Source organism: Heterodontus francisci, chromosome 27 (genome assembly GCF_036365525.1).
Source record: "Heterodontus francisci isolate sHetFra1 chromosome 27, sHetFra1.hap1, whole genome shotgun sequence".
Lineage (NCBI taxonomy): Eukaryota > Metazoa > Chordata > Chondrichthyes > Heterodontiformes > Heterodontidae > Heterodontus > Heterodontus francisci.
Genome location: NC_090397.1, coordinates 36286699 through 36312450, shown reverse-complemented (window position 1 = coordinate 36312450; position 25752 = coordinate 36286699).

The following is a 25752-nucleotide window of genomic DNA, read 5'->3' as shown; positions in this document are numbered from 1 at the left end:
CTGACATCACAAATGAATCATACTTCATGCTTTCTTTGCATGTTGGGGGTTGTCTGCCCCATCACAAATGTGCCCTGGTCTTCCTATAACCGCTCACCAGTATTTCGAGTGTCTCCTGATGAAACTGCCTTTGCATTCTCCCATTGAGCTATTTTCACATCTACTTTGCACAGCACGGGGAGGATGTTAGTCTTTTCCAAGTTTTTGTTGGTCAGGTGTTAACTGCTTCAAAAGCCTGAGAATATCATGGCTACATGTACGTTGTGGTTGGCTGATACCTTTTTTTGGCTGCTCACGAATTTTAAATTATTGTTGTCTGTGCATAGGAAAGCTGTATGCCACATTGATTTTTGTTGTTAGCAGACTTGTTCCAAATTTGAAAAGTTTTTTTTCCCTTCTCCAACAAACTGAACATTTTCAGGTCTTCATCTAAGAAAATACTGACATTAGTCAGGGCTTTCACATCATAAATAGTGTAACAAATTGGCCATTTGTTACAATATGTGCTCAGGTGAGCAATTGCATAACATAGTAACAAATATCCTCTGCTCAGCATTTACAGTGTCTTCCAAAGCACTCTCTCTACATCAATACATCATTTATTTTTACATCACTATCAAAATTTTATATCTTTAAACGTACATGTTCAACTTCATTAAATAGTTAGGTTTAGTGCCAAAAATACCAAGTTCTGCTCAAATATTTAAGGGCATACACTTTCACCCCACTGCACCTCGTCCTGGTTTAAGGTTTTTGGCGCACGCTGAATACTGATTATTTGTGAAAAGTGAGCATTTTTCCATTACCTGGAAAAAAATATAAATTTTATTCCATTTGTATTCTTTGATCATTTTGCATTCATTTATATTTTTATGGATGCTATTTGCTATCCATATTAAAATAACAAAGTAAAAAGAAGGTATCTTTCTTCTTCCTTCAAAATCCTTCACAGATTATAGGAGCATAACCTCGCTTGACCATGCGTTAAGCACACATGTGAATATATCAACATTATAGGTAGAATTTTCCTGGCCCCGGGATGGCAGGCCCGGAGGCAGGGGACTGGGAAAGTAACGGGGAGTTGCGTGGGAATGGCTCCACGACGCATTCCTGCCACCAGGGAAGTTTCTCAGCGGCAGACAGGGAGACAGATTAGGTGCCCATTGAACGGAAGTGGGATGCCAATTTTCATGGTTAATGCCCCAATTTGGGGCAATTTAGAGGTCCTGCCGGAATTTTACTAGTGGCAGAGCACCCCCCACCCCCCCAACCCCACCGTTGTGTGCCGAGGTTGCCAGCTTAATGAAGATGGCCTCCCTCCTGCAGTCTAGGGAGCAATTACAGCCGAAAGCTCCATCCCCCCAAAAGGGCAAAGAGGGGCCTTGGGGCATGAAGGGCCCAAGATGCCATTCAGAGGGGTTCCCCCTCTAATCTAGGGGTCTGCTTGCTTGGCCCCTCTGAAATTTTATTTTAAACTTACTCTTGATCAAGAACTGCATCTTGATCTCCGACCTGCCTCAGCAGCACCCACCTCTCCTGATGGGGCTGCCGAGGCTTTGGAGCTGCCAGTCCTCTGATTGGGCTGGCTGCATCGAGAGCCCGCTCACCTTCCTTAATTGGATGGCGTGCCCAGAGGTGACCAATTTGGAGGCCACCTCTGGGAAAATAGCTCTCCCCCTCTAGCTCCTGGCAAAGGAGTGTTCAGGACCCCCATTTGGTCCTGATGTTGGGTTCCTGAAGCCCGCGGGAAAATCTTTCCCAATGTTACAGATAAGCACAAAAACCTGCATCAGTTAATTTTTACTGTTTGCTCCATGTATCAGATCACTTGGCATCAAAAGGAAAGTTCTCAGCTTCTTCACAAGTCCAGGTTAGATTAAATTGACATAGTAAAGGTTTAGTTTAAGTAGCATTTACATGGGGAATTTCATGACCTCAGGACATCCCAAAGTGCTTCACAGCCAATGAATTACTTGTAAAGTATAATGACTGTCACGATCGAAGTAGCCACAGCAGCCAATATGCACAAAGCAAGATCCCAAAAAACTGCAATGAGATGATAACCAGATAATTTGTTTTTGATGTTGCTTGATGTGGAAGAAGTGTCCAAGGCACAAGGAGAACTTTACAATCTTCTCTAAGTGTGACCATGGGATCCAACTCAAAAGAGCAGATGGAGGCATTGGCTTAACTTTTCCCATTCTATATATTAATCTGACCTGTCTGGATTTTTCCATTTCATTTTCAGTTTTCCCAGGAGCTTAAAGGCAATCATGTCAAAAAGCTATGTTTTTTAAAATCATATGGTAACACAAGGTAGAAAACAGGAGCACTAGAGTACAAGGGGTTAAGGTACAGGTTGGAATCTTTTATTCAATACAGGTAGTTAGGGAGTGAATTACTATTATCCTTAACGTAATGTTGGTGGAAGAGATGTAGACATCTTGGTAAACCAGCCATTTTTTTTTTTAGGGATTCCATGCCTCCTCCTCCCCCTCCTCCTATGACATTACAACAGAAGCGGACTCTACAGAAAGTCACTCCCTTCGCCTCAGCTGGGCTTTGGTCCGACAGGCTTTTAGTCTCAATCCACGTAATACACAGCCTGCATCAAAACAAAGTGCCTTCATAATTGGGCCAACATCTAATAATGGCTTTAAATATTGTGTGAAGTATAATATTCCACTTGATTGCTGATGTTCACATCATACGCATGCCTCACCCAGTCCTATCAACTTTCAGATCGGGGATGCAAAACAGGTATTGGCTGCCTCATCAGCATATGCAACCATTTCAACAAGAGCAATATGCTCTGATGGACCAAAGGGTCTTTTCTTGTTCCTGCATTTTCTTGTATTCTTGTTTCACAATAAATTATATGTTACATTTTAATCTTTCATATTTGACATACTATTTTATAGCTTTTTAATCTGTAACTTTCTAATACTCAGTAAACAGTATATAATGGTCTGACTAACAATTGCTAATCTGCCTACCAAGAATGTTTTTCATTTACCTATGTAGAGAACATGCAGTTGTGAAATTATTGTAGTTGATTACAATTACTTTTTCATGATACAGTGAAAAAAAATCAATGATGTATGGAAAGCAAGAAGAATGGAGTGAGAACATGGATAGAATAAGGAATAGTAACTGTATCCAGATTGGATTTGAACAGAGGAATTTTCAGTAAATCAAATGCATCTGGGCATCTTTAAAGAAAGACTGTTAATTATTTACAATGTCATCTAATTTGCAAGACAAACTAAACAATAAAGAAAACCCCCCGCAGGCTTGAAATTCTGAATGTCATCATGACCTTGTTCCAGGAGGTTTGTACTATTCAAATCTGAATTGATGTGGTTCATTAAGGTTGCTTTTTTGGTTGAAGGTAATTGTATAAAGTAGACACATTTTTAACACAATGGGTTTTCCTAGACAAACTTTTCAAAAAATATATTTGTGCTTCCATAGCAATGGACATCTTTTTTATTTAAAAAAAGTCCTGAATTTATCGAACAAATATAGCAAAGGCAAACTCTCTATTGCATCACAATACATATTAGTGGTTCATTGTTACAGGGAATATTAATTTAAAGAGAAGCTATATTCTCACACCAATTAATTCCTGTATATTTTTCTTTCTTAATAGGAAGAACTTGATAAAAGGAAGATTTCTCCCTGGAGGAATTTATATTTCTTCATGAGGCTATTTTTCATGTCATAAGAATGTTATGTTGTTATTTGCCTGCAGTGAGCTCATTGTACATGAATAAAAAGCACAAGTAATTGATTAAGAACCATTCATTTATGGATTACTAGGCTATTTTTGCAATAACATTTCCTTTATTTTACAATAATACTTATGCAAAAAAGCAATGCATATGAGCATACAGTTCGACAAAGTTTTACATTCAAGTTTTCCTTTAGTTCACTATTTAGAATATTGCTCTTTAATGGAATTTTAGTAAATATGTCACCTTATAAAGGGTGCCATAATTATTCATTGAATGTATAATTAAGCCTCTTTCCTGTCTTGTTCCTGGTGTAATGATCCCTTTTATATTTTCCTCACTTTTTAAGAAATGGAAAAAACATCCTTTTTATTTTGTTTGAGCTTCCTGTCTAATAGTAACATTGTATGGGTGTTGAAATGTGAAATTCCCCCAAAATGCGATTCATTAATGATAAGAAAATATCAGCCGAAAAGGTTATATTTGCAATAATGATGCTTTAACATTTTCAACCAGTTAATGAGATAATTAACCACTATGAGTGCCAAAGTTCATTAATCCACACCATTGGAAGAAAATAACTGAATGATAATTCAGAAAAGTTTTTTTTTACTGCCTGAGTCTTGAACAACTCATTAAGCTCTGTTATGGAGAAAATCAAGCAGATTTTGGTGATTCTATAAGTTCAAGGTTAAGTTCGGATTGGACATGTAGGTTGCACACCATTGGAGTCAAGCAGCTGGGATGGAGGGTGGAATCAAAAGCTAAGATGTAAAGTTGCTCGTGGCAATCAAACAGGATGGGATGAATCTTAACTCCCAAAAATGTGTGGGTTGGGGGTCATATCAGAGGTTACAACTTTTAGAAAATCTGAAACAGGAACTCAACCCATCTTGAACCTGCAACTTTCACTTTTAACAGAGGTGAGATGAGCGGTGGGAAACCAAACTGCTTGCAAGAGACAGGTTGGTCATTTAAATATAATGAGACTGCCTCTCTTCATTTTAAGTCATCCTATTTTTAACTCTTGATGGCTGGGAAACCAGGCAGGTGACAGGAGGCAAGAAGGGCTGAACCATGCCATAATTGTCTTTACAGCAATCTTGTGGACCAGGAGGAGCAGAGGTGTTTCCTCCTGGTCCAATAAGCTACACACCCACAATCTGTCTGCTTCCACCCCCTACCACCCAACCCGTGATCACACTTCTCTGAACACCAGTTGCTCCCTGCCCCCAACCACCATCGGGACCCCTCTGACTACTATTAGACACATCTTGCCTCCTACCTCCCCACCAGGGATCGGGACCACCCCCATCATTGGAAACTGCCCACCTTGATTGAGATCCGCTGCAATCAGGACACTGTCCCCCGATAAGGTCACCTCCCTACCCCTCCAAGATCCATAGGACCTCCCCCCCCCCGACCACCCACCACTCCCCACCACCAATCACCCCCCCCCCCCGCTCCCCCACCATACCTACCTGTTCTCCTTGGCTGCAGCCTTGAGTTGTAGGCGACCCCACTCAACAGGCCTCTAGCCTGTCAATCAGACTGCCTGTGGGTGGGAAACTGACAGAAATCTTTTTTATGGGAAACCAGCATTTAAAAATTGAAGGACTATTGACAATCCTGTTCTTCTGGATTTCCCAACCTCAAACCAGCAACTTCCCCACTCCACCAACCACACCTCCATCCTGTCCACCCCTCTCAGCTAAAATCCAGGTCACTGTTTCAATCTTGAGACGAACAAAGCTCTTCCAATCACTGCTGGATAGTCCAACTCAGTGAAGTGACAACAAATCGAAGATGAAGGCCCTCCCATGGCCCACTCCCAAAGCCAAACTTGATTAAATCACTTGGTCTGAAAAATAAATCACGTCCATTAAATTTGAGTTAAGTTTCAAAATCTGATCCGTGTTCCTGCTTGATTGTCAATAACAATAAAACTCTTTAACATCAGCACAGGACAAATACAGAGCAAGGCACCCAAAGAATGAAACATCAAAAGGATTTTTTTTTCAAAAATAGGAGAGCTGCTTGAGTAAGCATGAAAAAAATTGCAGTATAGAAACACTAAACTGCCAGGGTCATCCATAGGCTGCTTCCTTGTGGCACTCTGTCATATGTACTGTACACCAACTATGTGAAGTAGCATAATGCTATAAATGAAGAACAGTTACAAACAAATATAAAAATGGCTAAAGAAAATTGTAAGTCTATCTTAAAAATTTTACTGTGCAACAACTGAATGAATTTCTCTGCTGGTTTTATAATCATTGTAGTTAAATATGAACTTTTAAATATCACTCATAGGAATTTTTCAGAGATGAGGGACTCTACAAGTCACAGACTGCATTTGTGCTGATGCACTTTAACAAGTTTCAGATCTGTCTAAGGTATTCACTCAGGTACAGTGTGTAATATTATTTGTACCTTTGGTATGTGAACTCAGATTCACAGGACTACAGGTAATATCCAAAAGAAAGCATGGGTTTTATTATAAATTAACATATGTAAGAACAGTTACTGCACGAGCACATGTCTCACTCTATTGGGCTCCACCCACAACTAACACGTCATGTATGACATGACATCACTTTCTCTGGTGATCTTCACTTACAGCTCTTAAGGTGATCTACTCTTAAGGTGGTCCCTTCTTAAGGTTGTCTCACAACACAGTGGAGCTGGTTACTTTGTAAGTGGTCCAAGTACCTTGTGATGAGAGCTGTGTTCATACAGTCCAATATCTAGATATAGGATAATGCAACCAAAGGGGGTAATGATAGAACTCCTTTGTGATGTGAATTGAATATTGTTTCTTTTGCATGTGCACTTTGCCAATCTATCTGAAGGTGAACTGGAACAGTAAGTGAGAAAAGGCCAGCTATGATTTATTAAACTGCTACATTTTACAGCAAGCAAGTGAACACACGACAGTAGGATTTCCACTTTGGCCACAAAATCAAATTGATTCCAGTACAATAATAAAAGCAAAATACTGCGGATGCTGGAAATCTGAAATAAAAACAAGAAATGCTGGAACCACTCAGCAGGTCAGGCAGCATCTGTGACCTGCTGAGTGGTTCCAGCATTTCTTGATTCCAGTACAAGTTGTGCTCAAAATTGCACACATTTTGAAAAATAGTTTTCCTCCCAAGTTTCTGCTTAATTTCATTTGCATGTCACCAAACCAAAATCTGCCATGAACCTGAGCAATCAGATGGTGTTTTAAAACCTAACTTATTCAAAAAAATTGCTTTAAAAAAAATTCTTGATATATTTATTAGTGGGAATTTAGTAAAGTTTGTATAATGCAGCTGAAAATGGGTTTATCACAAAAAATAAGCATTTTAAATCACAATTACAATCCACCACCTATGAATAACCCAAATATTAAATGACTGAAAATGACAGTATATAAAGTATATGAAAGTTATTTTCCAGTTAGATTGGGGTACAGTAGTCATTTCTTAGGAAGTTTAAAAAGAAAAATTTCATTCAAAACCTTTGAATGCACATCCATTAGTGTTCTTGCACCCAAAAGATCCAGCTTAATCTTTGGAACCTGCTCAAAGACCTGAAAACAAGTGCAATAAGCAGAAATGCTCATTGGTGGTTAATTCACCCTGGGGGGGCCCAGACAGTTTTGTGGATGGGGCCTGTTTCTCACTCAATTGTTTGAAAACTAGCATAGAAAATCACCTAAAGTTGAATTGTGCCAAACACAAATTGCGATTAAAATGCCACGGTTTTTGACCAATTCTGGGAAAATTGCACAAAAAAACCCAGCACAATTGCGCAGAAACTACAGGCCAAGGAGTATCAAAACTTGATTCAACGAATTACACAGAACCCTTCTTCAGAACAAGAAAATTTATTTGAAGAAAAACACACTCTCCCTATTAGTGGAAATGAAAACAAAAATACTGCAGATGCTGGAAATCTGAAATGAAAACAGAAAATACTGGAAATACTCAGCAGGTCTGGCAGCATGTGTGGAGAAATAGAGTCAACGTTTAGGTCTGTGACCTTTCATTAGAACTGACAAAAGTTAGAAATGTAACACGTTTTGAGCAAGTGAAATGGGGGGCGGGGGAGGGGCGGGAGGGAAGAAGATAAACTGGAGGACAGCAGAGATTGCATCATGAAACCTTTTGTTAGTGGGCTTGGTTCAGTTTTCTGATAAACCTTCCAATCCTGACTGGCTCTTGGTTTAAGATGAGTACATTTTCACTCGTTAAGCCAAGTTTCTTCCCCAGACCATACACACTGTCTCACATCTTATGTGTCCTTTTGCCCTTTTTCCTCTTTATCCCCAGGAAATGGAAGCCTGGTCCTGTGACTTCCTTCCTCATAGAGTGATTCACAAGTTAGTTTGTCATAAAACCAGTTAATTCTTCTAAACTCTGCAAGAGAAATTCTAAAGCAGTATGTGCTACATTACAAATAAGAAGAGATCCCTAATATAAGACCCAAGGTACAAGTTGTTTGAGTGATTTCATAAAGTTGATAGTTTTTTAATAGTTTTTTGATTGTTTTTAAGCAAACGTTCTATCGGAAGATGTGTTAAATGTCCAGTAGCTTGTATGGTGTATTTGTAAGGAATGGAACATTTTTGTGAATTAGTGTGGTTTGCTGGAGAATTTTTTTTTTAATGATGGGAAATTTGAACCATTCATGATTTTCTGGGACAGAAGTATCTTTTCAAGGTCTACAGTTTACAAGAACTCCATACAGCTGTTTGTCATATAGACTTGCACATATTGCAAGATTAATCTACTGCATACACATATGTAGTTTATCTTTAGGGGTAGTCTAGGATTTGGAGTGTTATGATGTTCAGCAGTTGACCTGGCCTAGCCCTTTAAGACCATTTCTCAGGTGCTTTTTGAACTATTGACTAAATAGGTACATTTAGAGGTAATCAGAGGTTAATTAATATTGCTGTTGGAACTTACACCAGTTTACGAGCTGCTTTCTGTGGAAGAAAGCCCAAGATATTTTAAGTTTAGAAAAAAAAAGATTTTTTTTTTGTTGCATAGTTTGTTTAAGCAATGTTTAGCTTTTTCTTGGCATTTATACCAATGTCATATCTGAAGTGCGATAGTCATGGCTCAAAACTTTTATACACAACTGCAGATCTCTCGTAGTCATGAAGCGCTAGACAATAGACTGTTGAGGAGAGGTGGGAATATATCTTCAGCAAAAGGATTTCAATTAGAGTCTGCAAGAGATATCCCAGAGGCAACGAAGCAAGTGATTTTTGATTTGTTTCTGGGTGAAATGTATTACTATAATTATACAGTAAGTACTGTGCATAGATAAATACATAAATAAATTCCCAGTAATATGGGGAACAATTCTTTACCACTAATTGGTTCAGGGCATTTAGGTTTTATTGTGAAAGCCAAGAAATAGCAGTCAAGAAGGCAGAAGTACGTAAGTTCTCTGTCTAATTGTACATAAGGCTGTTAGTGTAAAAAGTCAGGAAATGCATCTCAGGGCAAGTTTAGCTCTCATCATACAAATGAAAAGGAGAGAGAGAAAGAGAGAGAGATTACAGAAGTCAATAGGCTGAATTTTATCAGTGTGCCGTGCTCCGCGCTCCACGGCTGTGCGCTGTGAGATTGGCGGCGTTCCCACATGGAAATGCCGCCGCACAGCCCCCGTGATGTTACCCGCAGGGGCTGATTTAAAGAGAGGGGGTGGAGCGGCCGGCCCCGATGACATAGAGGGGGCGGCCACCCGTCCCCGGCAAAGGCACCCAGCGCCACCATGCAGGCGCAGGCGCCATTTTTAAAAGGCTTCAAGCTCTTCAGTAACATTTTAATATTTAAAGGTCCCGGTCTCCGGGAAATAAAAATAACATTTTATTTCAACTCTAAATCCCGTCTCCCACCCCCAATGGGTACTTTATATATAAACTGCCCTCTCCGCCCATAATAAATTTGTATTGATGCCCCGAACTTTCCCCTCCAAAATTTGTTCCCTTTGACCCTCAAGCCATTCCCACCATCCCCACAGCTAATAAAAATTGTTTTCCCCACTCCCCCACCCCTCCCGCCCTGAAAATTTTATCCATCCTCCCCTCCCCACCAGTATATCGCCTCAGAGCTCCATACGGAGTTCCGAAGGCACGCAAGCTGCGTTCGGCAGCCGTAAAATCTGCGTGGGATGGCTGCCACCTGCAGGTAAGCTAATTTAAATCTTATTATTGTTAATTTAAATATTTAGTTGAAGGCCAAGCCACTTGGCGGAGGGGGAGCCGCACCGAGGTCCCCCGTCAACGGTAATATGTGGCGGGCCCTTCTCAAGGTTGGGGGTCGAGACGGGCCTCTCCCCGCAGAATTTTACGGTCCGTGATCCACTTCATCAAGGGGCTGGTAAAATTCAGCCCAATAGATTATGGCTATACTGTTGAGATATAGGCAGACATTTAGCGTGTCATTAAGTAGAAGGAAATGTTTCCTTGAGGAAAAGAGAAATGAGATTTGCGTTAGCTAGTCATCTTGCACAACATAAAGAGTTACTCAGGAAGAGAGTATCCAGGAGAGCATAAGCATCACATCTACAAAATGAAGTTTCACCATTTTCAATCTGAGGAGGCAAACACCATTACACAGAGGAAGGAGAGACAATCAATTCCATAATGTCAACTCAGAAGGATAATGTCTTGTATGTTCCTGGAATCATTGCTAAATATATGAACACATCAGCAAGAAGCTGAACTAATTAGATGTTAATATATCCAATACACTTGTATCTAATGCTATTCCCTTGTCAGCAAGTTTGATATACATTGGTAACATTAGTTTATGATTAATCTCAAACACTGAGTTTAAAAATCAACTTATAATCAGCAAAGCTTGTTAATGAAAAATTATTGTGACACAGCTGAACTGCCTTTGTGACCACCATTATTCGTATCTGTTGGGGGACCAGGAGTGTTGGAGTCGGTAATGCAAATGACAATATAATCTGAACTGATTGATGTAAGACCATTTGGCAAGCTGAACTGAGGCATTTAACATCTCTTAGGCAGGAATGGTGAATTTTCAAATGATTTATCTATTATTATTTGATAAATATTCCTTTAAAGGTTAACAAGAGTTCCAATTCCAGTGTTCTTATCAGGGACAGATACAAGGGAGGGAATGGGAAGCAGATGGTGGGCACCTAAAATCACATGGGGGACTTTGCTGCTCATGTCCTGCCCTGTTTCCGCAGTCTTCGACTTTAATCTGTTCTTTTGAGCAGACAAGAAACAGACTTTCCAGAAACTGATGGGATCCTTATTTAAATATGCAGGCCAGGCCCAAATAGCATCATTGGGACCTGACTGCTATTTTAACTGTGGACCTGAGTAGGGATGCCATTGTGGCTTTCCCATCAGGTCAACTTAGTGGGAAGAAGAGTCAGAATTGTCTATGCCAGAGGGTTGTGGATGCTCCATCATTGAATATATTTAACAGAATCACAGAATTGTTACAGTGCAGAAGGAGGCCATTGGTCCATCGTGTCTGCACCGGCTCTCCAAAAAAGCAATTCACTCAGTTCCATTCCCCCACCTTCTCCCCGCAAACCTACACATTCTTCTTTTTCATATAACCTGCCCAGGGGCATATAGATATGGGATGGAGGTTAAAATCCCATAGTTAAAACTGGGTTTTAGGTATTCACATGAAGCACTGCAGGCCAGGCATTACACAGCTAGATGTGATGTAAAACTCCCTTCACCTTGCCCACCAGTTTGGTTGAAATTCAATCTCAGAAGAGCAGTCCTTACTGTATAAATGTATTTTCTCCATTTTCCTCACCAACCATCCCAAAACTGTCATTGATAACGAGTGGCAAATCAGTGACTATTCTGCACTATAGACATATGCTCACTCAGAACTGAATTAAGACTGCATTTCACATCGGATTATTAGAGCCATCAGAGGAGGCGTTCATTATGTTAGTTTGGCCCGAATTTGAATACTGATCCCTGAAATGAAAGACTGATGGCTGTATTACAGGTATTTCAAACACTGTTCTTCTTTGGCCTCCTTGTCTCGAGGACAATGGGTAAGCGCCTAGAGGTGGTCAGTGGTTTGTGGAGCAGCGCCTGGAGTGGCTATAAAGGCCAATTCTAGAGTGACAGACTCTTCCACAGGCGCTGCAGATAAAATTGGTTGTCGGGACTGTTACACAGTTGGCTCTCTCCTTAAACTTCTGTCTTTTTTCCTGTCATCTGCTAAGTCTCTTCGACTTGTCACTCTTTAGCCCCGCCTTTATGGCTGCCCGCCAGCTCTGGCGATCACTGGCAACTGACTCCCATGAGTTGTGGTCGATGTTACAGAACTTAATGTCACATTTGCAGGCGTCTTTAAAGTAGAGACATGGAAGGCCAGTGGGTCTGATACCAGTGACGAGCTCGCTATACAATGCATCCTTGGGGATCCTGCCATCTTCCATGCGGCTCACATCTCAAGCGCCGCGGGCTCAGTAGGGTGTATATGCTGGGGATGTTGGCCGCCTTGAGGACTTCTGCGTTGGAGATACGGTCCTGCCACCTGATGCCAAGGATTCTTCGGAGGCAGCAAAGATGGAATGAGTTGAGACGGCGCTCTTGGCTGACATACGTTGTCCAGGCCTCGCTGCCATAGAGAAAGGTACTGAGGACACAGGCTTGATACATTTGGACTCTTGTGTTTTGTGTCAGTGCGTCATTTTCTCACACCCTCTTGGCCAGTCTGGACATAGCAGCGGACGCCTTTCCCATGCGCTTGTTGATTTCTGCATTGAGAGACAGGTTACTGGTGATAGTTGAGCCTAGGTAGGTGAACTCTTGAACCACTTCCAGAGCGTGGTCGCCGATATTGATGGATGGAGCATTTCTGACGTCCTGTCCCATCATGTTCATTTTCTTGAGGCTGATGGTTAGGCCAAATTAGTTGCAGGCAGCCGCAATCCCGTTGATGAGTCTCTGCAGGCACTCTTCAGTGTGAGATGTTAATGCAGCATCGTCAGCAAAGAGGAGTTCCCTGATGAAGACTTTCTGTACTTTGGTCTTCACTCTAAGACGGGCAAGGTTGAACAACCTGCCATCTGATCTTGTGTGGAGGAAAATTCCTTCTTCTGAAGACTTGAACGCATGTGACAGCAGCAGTGAGAAGAAGATCCCAAACAGTGTAGGTGCGAGAACACAGCCCTGTTTCACGCCACTCAGGATAGGAAAGGGGTCTGATGAGGCACTGCTATGCTGAATTGTGCCTTTCATATTGTCATGGAATGAGGTGATGATACTAAGTAGCTTTGGTGGACATTCGATCTTTGCTAGTAGTCTGAAGAGACCACATCTGCTGACGAGGTCAAAGGCTTTGGTGAGATCTATGAAAGCAAATGTAGAGGGGCACCTGTTGTTCGCAGCATTTCTCCTGTAGCTGGCGAAGGGAGAACAGCATGTCAATGGTGGATCTCTCTGCTCGAAAGACACACTGTGCCTCAGAGTAGAGACATTCAGCCAGGGGAGCCTGTTTAAAAAGACTCGAGCGAAGACTTTCCCCACTATGCTGAGCAGGGAGATTCCAAAGTAGTTGTTGCAGTCACTGCGGTCACCCTTGTTCTTATAGAGGGTGATGATATTGGCATCGCGCATGTCCTGTGGTACTGCTCCCTCGTCCCAGCACAGGCAAAGCAGTTCATGGAGTGCTGACAGTATAGCAGACTTAGCACTCTTGATTATTTCAGGGGTAATTCCGTCCTTTCCAGGGGCTTTTCCGCGGGCTAGAGAATCAGTGGCATCACTGAGTTCCGATTTTGTTGGCTGTTCTTGCAGCTCATCCATGACTGGCAGAGACTGGGCTGCAGAGAGGGTGGTATCAGTAACAACATTTTCCCTGGAGTACAGTTCTAGGTAGTGCTCCACCCAGCGGTCCATTTGCTTGCGTTGGTCAGTGATCGTTTCCCCTGATTTAGACTTGAGGAGGGCAATCTTCTTGATGGTTAGCCCAAAAGCTCTCTTCATGCCATCATACATTCCTTTGATGTTTCCGGTGTTGGAAGCCAGCTGAATACGACTGCAGAAGTGTTGCCAGTAGTCATTTGCACAGCGCCTGGCTGTTCTTTGTGCAGCGCTTCTGGCTTCTTTAAGTGCTACAGATGTTAACTCGCTGGGGGCTTTCTTGTAGTTCAACAGTGCAGTGCACTTCATGGTAATGACAGGTTCCAGCTCTTCAAAGTGAGATTGAAACCAGTCTGCATTCTGCTTCTCACGTTTGCCAAAGGTGGCCATTGTTGAGGCATAGATGGCGTCTCTGATGTGGGCCCACTTGGTCTCTGCATCCCCTGAAGGAGTGTTTTGAAGGGCTTTTTCAAGTGAATTTCGAAACTTATGTAACAGCTGTGAATGAGAAATTCTGTTCGTGTTGATGCGCGGGCGGCCCTTCTGCTTGGAGTGGTGCAGCTTCTTTGGTTTGAGTCTAACCTTGCTGCACACCAGGAAGTGGTTGGTGTCGCAGTCCGCACTGTGGAAGCTGCGTGTGATTTGGACACTGTTTAGAGAGGCTCGCCTTGTAACGATGTGGTCCAGCTGGTGCCAACGACGTGATCTTGGTTGTCTCCATGAAACGTGGTGACAGGGTTTAGTATGAAAGAACGAGTTGGTGATGCAGAGGTTATGATAGGTACACAACTCAAGCAGTCTCTGTCAATTCTCATTCATCCTTCCAATGCCATAGCACCCAAGGCAGGAGGGCCATGAGTCATGATTAGCCCCAACCCTGGTATCTCAAACACTAGTGAATAAGTAAGTTTAAAAATTTGTTTGAAAATGCTGCATTTTTTTTGAATTGTAAGAACGATATTTCAATTATTAAGTTCTCAGCTTATTGGAAAAAACTACTATTTTGATAGGTAATGTAAATAATACCGATATAGATAAAAAGGCTTTTGTTTTAGTTAACAGTTAATTTGGTGCAAATACATGTAGCAAGAGATCTTGCTCAAAATGTAGAATCACACTATTGCTTCCGTTGTTTGAATCAAAACTGATCAATCAGCTGTGGAATACCTCCTGTTCTTTCACTACAAGATGTAAACCCACATCAGTCCAATGCTATGAATTCAATAGTTGTGACCTCCAATGTGATTTATACTAATGAATTAAGTAAAAGTAACATAAAAGTGCAAAATATATGAAGGAGGGGGAAAAAGGAATTAAAGGTGAGAAATGAGCAATGAATTTAAGGTGAAATTAAGTCCTGGGCAATAAATATTAAAGCAAAGATCATATATTTGGCTTAGTTTTACTTTTCCCCATGGTAGTGCTGATTCCAATTTAAAGTCAAGACCTGCTTGTATTTAAGACCTTGGTGTCTTTACGGTTATAGTTTTTGCTCTTTTATTTTCTCTTCTACCAAATCCTGAATACTTTATATTACTATAATAACCTATTATATAATATAATAAAACTATAAATAATAAAGAGAATGTAAATCTTATTAGTCGGTACAGAGAGCTGCTGACGGACACAACATCTGAGATCGGTATTCAACCCAGTAAAAGACAATACATTTACAAAATGAATGACATCCAATTATATGATGTATCACGACATAAAGTTCTTACAATGATTTATCATCAGAATTTTCTGCTATTGCTTTTGGTAACGTACCAAACATAATACAGAACAGAATTGAGATCCTTGTGATCCACAGCATTGTGCCCCAAGAACCAGGGAGCACATCCTTGCACTAACAACAGAACCTTCTGACACAAATTGATTCTTTGTTACAAGTGTTTAGTACAAAGTCCTTATTTAATACATTCAGTGTTATTATCAAAATGATCATGCTTCTTCTATTCCATCGGTGGCGTGGCAGTAATGTTACTGGACTAGTAATCCAAAGGCCCTGACCAAAGCTCTGGGGACACAAGTGCAAATTCCACTCTGGCAGCTGGTAGAATTTAAATTCAGTTAATTAATAAATCTGGCATTAAAAGCTGTTCTCAGTAATGGTGGCCATGAAACTACTGCATTGTTGCAAAAACCCATCTGGTTCACTAATGTCCTTTAGGGAAGGAAATCTGCCACACTTATCTGGTACATGTGACTTCAGACCCAGAACAATGTGGTTGACTCTTAACTGCCCTCTGAAATGGTCCAACAAGCTGCTCAGTTGGACCAAACCATGACAGAAAAGTCCAAAGAAAAATTGGCTGGATCACCCGACACGGGAAAAGACAACAGCACACACTGCCCTATTGATCCTCCAAAGTCCTGCTTACCATGACGCCCGCATCGGGGGGTCTGTAAAATCCAGCCCACTGTTTCAGGCTGATCAGCTTTTGTTAGTGATTTTAACAGTCAAACAGGTTTCAACAGAAAGGTCAGAGAGGTCAGGGTGGGAGTGGAGGAGAGAGTTAAAATGGCAGGTGACTGGAAGCTCAGGATCATGCTTGCAGACTGAACAGAGGTGTTCTGCAAAAGGGTCATGCATTCTGCGTTTAGCCTCCCAAATGTAGAGGAGAGAGCATCGTGACCAGCAAACACAGCATACACTAAATTGAAAGAAGTACAAGAAAATTGCTGTTTTACCTGGAAGGAGTGTTTGGGGCCCTGGATGGCGGGAAGAGAGGAGGTTAAACAGCAGGTGCCTCTTGCAGTTGCATAGGAAGGTACCGTGGGAAGGTGAGTGGGTGTTGGCTGTAATTGAGGAGTGTGTCAGGGTGTCGTGGAGGGAACGGTCCCTTTGGAATGCTGAAAAGAGTGATGATGTGTTTGGTGGTGACATCATGCTGGAAGTGGCAGAAATGCCAGAAGATGTAGAGGCTGGTGGGATTCAAGGTGAATTCAAAGAGAACTCTATTGTGGTTCTGGGACAGTGGGCAAAGAATGAGAGCAGAAGTGTGGGTAATGGGACAGACATGGTTGAGGGTCCTGTCAACCACAGCAGAGGGGAGTTCTCAGTTGAGAGAAAAGGAAGATATTGCGGAATGGTTTGGAAGGTGGTATCATCAGAACAAATGTCACTGCGATGGAGAAACTTCACGAATGGAATAGAGTCCTTAGAGGAAGCAGAGTGTGAGGAAGTGTAGTCAAGGTAGCTGTGGAAGTCAGTGGGCTCTTAGTGGATATTGGTTGATAGCCTATCCTCAGAAATGGACACAGAAATCAAGGAAAGGAAGGGAAGAGTCAGAGATGGACCAGGTTAAAGTCAGAGAAGGAAGGAAACTGGGAGCAAAGTTGATGAAATTATCCAGATTGGGGTGAGAGCAGTTATCAATGTATCGAAAAAAAGAGGTGAGGGAGGGGATCTGAGTAGGTTTAGAACAAAGAATGTTCCACATACCCCATGAAAATGCAGGCATAACTAGGAATCGTGTGGGTTCCCACAATAACACCTTTTATTTGGAGGAAGTGAGTGTGATCAAAGGAGAAGTTGTTCATTTTGAGTGCAAGTTCAGCGAGTTGGAGGTGGGTGGAGACTGACTGGGCTTCTGTTCAAGGAAGAAGTGGAGGGCCCTCAGACCATCCTTGTGGGGGATGAAGGTGTAGAGGGACTAAACTTCCATGGTGAAAAAGGAGATGGTTAAGGCCAGGAAATTAGAAGTTGTTAAAATCATGGAGGGTCTGAGAAGAGTTGCAGATATCGGTGGGAACAGACTGGACAAATCCAATGTGCTGTCTTCCAGCACAGTTCCCATACCCGGAGACTCTTGCCTTTACTGTTTCTCTTCAAAATTCAAAATAAATGAAGAAAATTACTATCAAACTCCAGAAATCATAGCTGCACCACTTTGGGCTGCACAGTGCTGACATTTTTGGGTGGAAATACAGAAGATTAGCATTGTCGGGGGTGGGACTATGCTAATGAGCTAAATGGGGTTTCGGCAGTGGAGGAAGCATGTCCTGTACCCACAGAGGGGAAGGAGTCCACATCGGCCTCCTGTCCTCTCTACTCCAGCAACTTCTGCTGTCCTCCCATTCCTCCTGTAGACCAAGGGGGACTCCTAGCAAGATGCCTATGACTAAGCACTTCCTTTCTACTGGGTTTTCTATGAGATGTTCAATAATGTAGATTAGCACAACACTCACTCTTTTTAGGTGAATTCCTCAGAAAATTTCCAGAATAAATGTTGTGATGAGGTCTTGACAAAGTGTCCCAAATTTCCTCTTCAAATTTCCAGCAGCAAGTGAACAGTATATGGTTAAATAAAAACAAAAAATGCTGGAAATACTCAGCAGGTCTGGCAGTATCTGTGGGAACAGAAACAGAGTTAACATGTCAGGTCAATGACCTTTCATCAGAACTGATAAAAGGTGAAATCTCTATAAGTAGTACTCAAAATCCTCAGCAACAACTTGTTTCTGCCCAATCAACTGTTCGCTGTTAGGAGAGGGCGTTAGGTCAAGTGCTGTTCACCAAAATGCCATGCAGCCTCCTTAATGAGCACTAGTCGGAAGTTTATGTGGCTACCAAGCTCTTAATCCTCCAGGTGGTCACTCCTAGTACAAGCTTCAACCCCTTTACCAAAATGGTGTTCAGAATAAATATGCTTTCAGCCAGAATTTCAGCTGAGGACCCCATCTAGGCCATATCAGAGGCTCTTGAGTGCCTGAAGGAACAATTGAAATTTGCCCCAGGAGGTATTGATGAAAAGAGGAGATTCACAGACATGGTGAGGAGAAGGGTGGATACAAGGGTGTTGTTAGAAATTTGTAATATGCGTGGTATATATAAATATATATTATATATAATTAGCCTGGAATTGGGAAAGGAATAAATTAATGCTATATGGTTCATTTTACTGGAAACTGCTCAAGGTTTAGTTTCTCTAGAAACAAATCACTGGAATGATTATTCTTCGATGATGACAACTGTACTCAGCCTGGAAAGAGGCCATGGTCAGACAAAGCCTAGTGGGAGAGTAACTTGCAGATACCTAAAACGAACAACCATACTACAAAACTGTGTTGGACTTTTCATTCAACCATGCTGGAATATAGGTTAATTAGTGTGTAGAGGTAGAATAGAATTTATTTTAGTGAATCACTCTGTGATTCAACACTTTGATAAGAAATAAGAACAGCTGAACTGAGTGGCTGTTACAAACAGCCTTAGGTATAAATAAATGGTGATCAGACAAATCCGAATAATGAAACTTTTGAGAGTTAGCTTGACACTCGAGACCTATCTGGACTGGTACCTGTCTTGGTCATATGTTTTTGTTGTACAGCATGGACTTTAGTAAAGCTTTTGATAAGGTCCCGCATGGGAGATTAGTCAAGAAGGTAAGAGCCCATGGGATCCAGGGCAATTTGGCAAATTGGATCCAAAATTGGCTTAGTGGCAGGAGGCAGAGGGTGATGGTCGAGGGTTGTTTTTGCAATTGGAAGCCTGTGACCAGTGGTGTACCACAGGGATTGGTGCTGGGACCCTTGCTGTTTGTACTGTACATTAATGATTTAGACGTGAATATAGGAGGTATGATCAGTAAGTTCGCAGATGACGTGAAAATTGGTGGTGTCGTAAATAATGAGGAGGAAAGCCTTAGATTACAGGAAGATATAGATGGGCTGGTAAGATGGGCAGAGCAGTGGCAAATGGAATTTAATCCTGAGAAGTGTGAGGTGATGCATTTTGGAAGGACTAACAAGGCAAGGGAATATACAATGGATGGTAGGATCATAGGAAGTACAGAGGGTCAGAGGGACCTTGGTGTACTTATCCATAGATCACTGAAGGCAGCAGGACAGGAAGATAAGGTGGTTAGGAAGACATATGGGATACTTGCCTTTATCAGGAGAGGCGTAGAATATAAGAGCAAGGAGGTTATGATGGAGCTGTACAAAACACTAGTTAGACCACGGCTGGAGTACTGTGTACAGTTCTGGTCGCCACACTATAGGAAGGATGTGATTGCACTGGAGAGGGTGCAGGGGAGATTTACCAGGATGTTGCCTGGTCTGTAGCATTTCAGCTATGAAGAGGGACTGGATAGGCTAGGGTTGTTTTCCTTAGAGCAGAGAAGGCTAAGGGGGGACCTGATTGAGGTATACACTATTATGAGGGGCATAGATTGGGTAGATAGGAAGAAACTTTTTCCCTTAGCGGAGGGGTCAATAATCAGGGGGCATAGATTTAAGGTAAGGGGCAGGAGGTTTAGTGGGGATTTGAGGAAACATTTTTTCACCCAGAGGGTGCTTGGAATCTGGAACACACTGCCTGAAGAGGTGGTAGAGGCAGGAACCCTCACAACATTTAAGAAGTATTTAGATGAGCACTTGAAACGCCATAGCATACAAAGCTACGGGCCAAGTGCAGGAAAATGGGATTAGGATAGGCTTGATGGCCGGCGTGGACATGGTGGGCTGAAGGGCCTGTTTCTGTGTTGTATAACTCTATGACTCTATGTGCTTATATTCTGTCTTATACTCTGATTAAACTCAACATACCCAGCATATTGGTTGCAGTTGATCCTGATTGAAAGATTAAAATCATTGCAGTGTTTTGTGTCTAAACACTGGAAGTCATCATAGTCATCATTCATTGTACCCTTTCAATTTTCAGATATGTTTTTAGAATTATGTTGACCAACTGGAATGTAAAGGGCTTCCTTAGTTTTATGTTTCATTTACTTGCGATCTGTTTGCTGGACAAAGTTTGTGTTACATTATAGAGTCAAAAATAATAGCTCGTCAACCAATTCTTTTCTAAGTCAACTCTACAAGCATACTTTTAACTTCATAATAACAATTACCACTTTGTAACTTTTCTTGGATGTGCCAATATTGAATGCTTCATTCTATTCTTCTTCCTGGGAATTAAAGAACTGTAAATCTATTTAAATGATTTGTTTCAAAGAACATTTTGATCCAGATCATCAATATAAATTATGAAGAGCAGAGGACTCCGACTTGATCCTTTTGGAATTCATCCAGTCATCACTCCTCAATTCAAGTAACAACCATTTGATTTCTACAATACTTCGCCCTCAACCAACATCACTAAAGCAGATTATCCAGCAATTATCTCATTGCTTTATATAGGACCTCTGCTGTGTGCAGAGTGGTTGCTGCATTTCATACATTACACAGTGGTTACACTTCAAAAGAACTTCATTGCTTGCAAAAGCACTTTGGAACGTCATGAGGTTGTGAAAGTGTTATACAAATGCAAGTCTTTCTTTTCACTCTGATCACTTTTCTCTCTAATTTGTATGCTATCGTTACTACAATTAATTTTCAATTGCTTTTCAAGGGACGTTCCCAAATGCTTTTTCCGAATACATATCCTGATCAAGAGTTCCTGCTTTGGGCGCAAATGGTGGTCTGGGGTGAATTGTGCTCAAAATTGTGCTAGTTTGGGGAAAATAATGTTTTGCTCAATTTTCCACTCAAACTTATTTCTATATTGCTGTCTATAAAATCTTCCATGAAACAGCACAATTGGCCAGTGTTTCTAAATGTTATTTTAAAAAATTGCATTAAATAATATTCTTTGATATATTTAATATCAAGCTGAAAATGGGTTTGTCACAAAAAGGAAGCATTTTTAATCCAAACATCTAGTCCACCAATTTTAATAAACTGAATAACGACTTTTAAAAATTATTAGAGATATTTACTGGTTAAATTGGTGTACAGTACTCAGTTTCTTAGTAAATTAAAAGAAAATTAAGGGCTTTTTAAAAATGTGCCTATTAGTGGCCTTGGCACCTAAAAAACACATAATTTTAAGGGCCTCCTCAAAGGCCTGCAAACGGATGCAATGAGTGAAGAATTGCCATGGTGATTACTTTGATCTGAGGACATGGTCTGTTTGTGGGCACTTCCAGCGCAACTTCTTTTTAAATTAGGGCAAAAGATCATGGAAACTCTATTTGCACTGGATGTAATTTGCACTTAAAATTCCTTGATTTCTTGAATGAATTAGCCAAAGCAATCTAGCAGAAAACCCAGGCCTCTATTTCTGTCTTTCCTTCATTTAATAAATTGTTACTGTCTCAAAAATAGGAAGTTTGTTTTAAATAAGGAATTCTCTCCCTATTCTCACCTTTAACTAATTGCCAAGAAACAGTTTGCCACTAGCTCCAGCTTAAATGTGTTCTTTGACTAGTGATATCGTTCCACATTAATTAATATTATTGCCAATGCTTGCAGGTGAGGATGATCATCTTCAATGAGTTCAAAGAGCTCTGAAAGGAAGACGCCTGTGCGTGACATCTTTTGACACGGAGAAACCATTGCACACCAGCTTCCACACATATCTTGACAGAACGACACCTTAATCCAATGGAAGGCAACCAAGACGATTGGGGGAGTTTTGTTCTGCTGCAGCCTTCGTCCGCCAGAACAGCCGTTGAGATATTTCAGATGGCAAATGTTCCTCCACCTGTTCTACCGTTGAGGACTTGTTTGCCAGAGCCCCATCGACTGAGTATTTCTAGGGTTCCTAACATGGGCCTTCACAGTAACCGAAGCAGCCCAGACTTAGAGTCCCACCTGTACTTCACCCTGTATTAATCGACCCTTTCTTACTCATTTCCCAGGTTCCACAGCAAGGATGAGGGGGTGGACTTTGGAAACCATATATTTTAGTTCAGGATGATCAAAGTCACCTATGATGCATACTTTATATTTTTCAGAAGCTTCTTTAAGTTGATTAAATGTTTCCATGTTAATTTGTCACGTTTCTGCAAGACACATTCTCACAGACACTGCAACCTCCTTGACAAGTATATATCTGCTCCTTTGTAAACAGTTGAATTATTTCTAATCAACAACTGTTATCTTTCTCTCATTTTAGCTGTCTTATTCTATTTGAACATTATGGGGTTGAATTTTTGCAGGAGTTCTCCTGATTGCCCATTTCGTTTCTTTAGGGTTTCTGCCAGCTTTCTGCAGCAGGTCAAGAGAACCCCAGGGAAATGCCAGGTACATATAACATGCTGTATGATATCCTTGGATTTAAGCTATTCCTCCATTACCCCTACAATGTCCATATGTTTATTTGAAATATGAGCTTCAAGTACAGCTTTAGTTTCATGTTTACATAAAAACAAATACCAGGTTCTTTGTCATATTTTTCATCAGGTTACTGTTAGTTTATTTATTATAACCAATTTACATTATTTTTTTTATCTAACTTAGTTTGTGAATTGTTAAGAAGTAAATTTATTCCATCATACATTTCTGTTTTGCATTGTTCTATTTCTACTCTCTCTATTCTAATTAAAATTAAATTCCTACTAATTGTTATTTCAAATCTGTTCCAACTTCCGAACCCTATATTGAGTCAAATTAAATTTATCCCTTTCAAAATTATGCCTGCTTTGTGCAGTTATTAATGAAGTCTAGCCCATTTTTTATACCTCTTCTTCAGCCAGATACAAATTTTACAGAGCATTTCATCATCCTTTGTTATCATTACGAGGAGACCATGGGCTGAATTTTATGAGCGCGCCACAAATCGTGGCGGCATGTTCTAACGGCGCGGGTCTGCCATCGCTGAGCCCCCGCGATATTTAGTGCGGGGGCTCATTTAAATGGAGAAGGTGGAACAGCCGCCCCTGATGACGTTGAGGGGGCAGCTGCTTGGTCCCCAGCAATGGTGTCCGGTGCCACTGCGCAGACACCAGTGCTATTTTTAAAGGGCTTCAAGCCCGTCAGGTAGATTTACATTTTTAAATGTGCCGCTGCCCTGAAATACGAAATGAAATTTTTGTGATACTTTCAATCCCCTTTCCATTGCCCCACCCCGCCTCGAGTTATCAATAAATAAAGAACAGATGTTCTCAGGGAAATGCACGACAGAAATGTGGAGGTTGTTTAGGGAGCACTTGCTGCGACTGCTGGATAGGTTTGTCCCGATGAGGCAAGGAAGGGATGGTAGGGTGAAGGAACCTTGGATGACAAGAGATGTGGAACAGCTAGTCAAGAGGAAGAAGGAAGCTTACTTAAGGTTGAGGAAGCAAGGATCAGACAGGGCTCTAGAGGGTTACAAGGTAGCCAGGAAGGAACTGAAGAATAGACATAGGAGAGCTAGAAGGGGACATGAAAAAGTCTTGGCGGGTAGGATTAAGGAAAATCCCAAGGCGTTCCACACTTATGTGAGGAACAAGAGGATGGTCAGAGTGAGGGTAGGGCCAATCAGGGATAGTGGAGGGAACTTGTGCCTGGAGTCGGAGGAGGTAGGGGAGGTCCTAAATGAATACTTTGCTTCAGTATTCACTAGTGAGAGGGACCTGGTCGTTTGTGAGGACAGTGTGGAACAGGCTGATATACTCGAACAGGTTGAGGTTAAGAGGGAGGACGTGCTGGAAACTTTGAATGATATGAGGACAGATAAGTCCCCAGAGCCAGACGGAATTAGATTAGATTAGATTAGAGATACAGCACTGAAACAGGCCCTTCGGCCCACCGAGTCTGTGCCGACCATCAACCACCCATTTTATACTAATCCTACACTAATCCCATATTCCCAACAAACATCCCCACCTGTCCCTATATTTCCCTACCACCTACCTATACTAGTGACAATTTATAATGGCCAATTTACCTATCAACCTGCAAGTCTTTTTGGCTTGTGGGAGGAAACCGGAGCACCCGGAGAAAACCCACGCAGACACAGGGAGAACTTGCAAACTCCACACAGGCAGTACCCGGAATCGAACCCGGGTCCCTGGAGCTGTGAGGCTGCGGTGCTAACCACTGCGCCTCTGTGAATATACCCAAGGATATTACGGGAAGCGAGGGAAGAGATTGCTGCGCCTTTGGCGATGATCTTTGCGTCCTCACTGTCCACTGGAATAGTACTGGATGATTGGAGGGTGGCAAATGTTGTTCCGTTGTTCAAGAAAGGGAATAGGGATAACCCTGGGAATTATAGACCAGTCAGTCTTACGTCGGTAGTGGGCAAATTATTGGAGAGGATTCTGAGAGACAGGATTTATGATTATTTGGAAAAGCATGGTTTGATTAGAGACAGTCAGCATGGCTTTGTGAGAGGCAGGTCATGCCTCACAAGCCTTATTGAATTCTTTGAAGATGTGACAAAACACATTGATGAAGGAAGAGCAGTGGATGTGGTGTATATGGATTTTAGCAAGGCATTTGATAAGGTTCCCCATGGTAGGCTCATTCAGAAAGTGAGGAGGCATGGGATACAGGGGAAGTTGGCCGTCTGGATACAAAATTGGCTGGCCCATAGAAGACAGAGGGTGGTAGTAGATGGAAAGTATTCAGCCTGGAGCTCGGTGACCAGTGGTGTTCCACAAGGATCTGTTCTGGGACCTCTGCTCTTTGTGATTTTTATAAATGACTTGGATGAGGAAGTGGAAGGCTGGGTTAGCAAGTTTGCCGATGACACGAAGGTTGCTGGAGTTGTGGATAGTGTGGAAGGCTGTTGTAGGTTGCAACGGGACATTGACAGGATGCAGAGCTGGGCTGAGAAGTGGCAGATGGAGTTCAACCTGGAAAAGTGTGAAGTGATTCATTTTGGAAGGTCGAATTTGAATGCAGAATACAGGCTTAAAGACAGGATTCCTGGTCGTGTGGAGGAACAGAGGGATCTTGGGGTTCATGTCCATAGATCACTCAAAGTTGCCACCCAAGTTGATAGAGTTGTTAAGAAGGCGTATGGTGTGTTGGCTTTCATTAACAGGGGCATTGAGTTTAAGAGCCGCGAGGTTATGCTGCAGCTCTATAAAGCCCTGGTTCGACCACACTTGGAATATTGTGTTCAGTTCTGGTCGCCTCATTATAGGAAGGATGTGGAAGCTTTAGAGAGGGTGCAGAGGAGATTTACCAGGATGCTGCCTGGACTGGAGGGCATGTCTTACGAAGAAAGATTGAGGGAGCTAGGGCTTTTCTCATTGGAGCGAAGAAGGATGAGAGGTGACTTGATAGAGGGGTACAAGATGATGAGAGGCATAGATAGAGCGGATAGCCAGAGACTTTTTCCCAGGGTGGAAAGGGCTATCACCAGGGGGCATAATTTTAAGATGATTGGAGGAATGTTTCGGGGAGATG